At 33.3% G+C, this 1,462-nt stretch overlaps 1 pseudogene; it reads right to left on the bottom strand.

Annotated features, from left to right (window-relative positions):
* Positions 1 to 587: 587 nt before the first annotated feature.
* On the bottom strand, positions 588 to 770 carry LOC101329211 (ATP synthase F(0) complex subunit j, mitochondrial pseudogene; annotated as a pseudogene).
* Positions 771 to 1,462: the final 692 nt, after the last annotated feature.

Below are 1,462 nucleotides of genomic sequence, written 5' to 3'. Positions count from 1 at the left end.
ATCATATATGATTTTTTTCCTTTATTATGAATATGGTGAATTTCATTGATTGATTTTCAAATGTTATACCCATCTTTTATTACCAACAGTAAACCTACTTGTTCATGGTGCATGATCCATTTACATATTGTTAGATTTTATTTACTAGTATTTTCTTAACGATTTTTGCAAGTATGTTTATGAGGGATATTTTTCTTTCATTACCTTTTTATGTGTGTTATGTGTAAAGACCGTCTGGTTTTGAATTTGAATGAAGCTGGCCTCATAAAGTGAAAAACACTCTCACTTCCTCCCTAATCTGGAAGTTTGTGAAGAATTTGTACAAGTTCTGTAAATCTTTGATAGAATTTACCAGTGATGCCATTGAAGCCTGGAGTATTCTTTGTGGGAGAATCAAATTTAATTTAATTTATTTAATAAAAATAGGACCACTCATATTTCTTTTCTTTTCTTTTCTTTCTGTGGGTCTCACAGGTACATTTATTCATGCACAAGGGCATCAGCCCTGCTACAAGTCAACACAATGTCCCATGTTTGTGACCTGCCTACAACATAGACAGACCAACATCCCATTCAAAGAAAGCTGGTTAATGATGACCATGAGCAGGCACAGGACCAGAAGCTTTCAAGGCTTTACTTCTTTTATCAGCACTCCTGATTTTATAAAAGATGAAGCCCATCAACCCCATTCCTACCCAAATCTCCTGGTAAACTTGGGTATAGTAGGGTATCATGGGGATCCAAACATTCTTAATAAGGCTTTGAAGCATCTCGGGCACAGGATCAGCATCTCAGGTCACCCTAACTCACAACAGACAACTTGGAAAGGTCACTGAGTGCACAGGCGCTGCATGGGGCCTGCTGGGAAAGCAGGATCACTCATATTTTCTATTTTTTCTTGGGTCAAATTTGGTCATCTGTGACTTTGAAAGACTTTATCAACTTCATGTAAGTGGTTGAAGTGATTTACAGGAAGTTTCTCATGATCTTCCTTTCTTTACCTTTTAATACATACAGGATCTGTAGTAATCTACCTTTTTTAATTGTGACTTTTTTTCTTGGTTAGTCTGACTAGAAGTTTATCAAATTTGTTTATTTTTTAAAAGCTTTTGGTTTCATTTATTTTATTTTGTTTTCTATTTAATTCATTTTGGTTTTCATCTTTATTATTTATTTTCTTCTTTTCAATTTGGTTTTAATTTCCTCTTCCCTTTTAAGCTTCTTAAAGTGGAAGCTCTGATCATTGAATCTGGACCTTTCTTCTTTACCAATATAAGCATTCAAAACTATAAAACTCTAAGAACTACTTTAGTTCTATCACACAAGTTTTTATATCTTGCATTTTCATTCAGTTTAAGATATGTCCCAATTACCCCTGTGATTTCTTCTTTGATGTATGAGATATTCAAAAGTATGTTGTTTAATTTTTTAATATTTTTGGATTCTTCCATATTCATTTGTT

This window comes from Tursiops truncatus, chromosome 1, assembly GCF_011762595.2.
Source record: "Tursiops truncatus isolate mTurTru1 chromosome 1, mTurTru1.mat.Y, whole genome shotgun sequence".
NCBI lineage: Eukaryota > Metazoa > Chordata > Mammalia > Artiodactyla > Delphinidae > Tursiops > Tursiops truncatus.
Note: the sequence above shows the minus strand (reverse complement) of the source record. Positions and strands in the feature narration are given on the sequence as shown.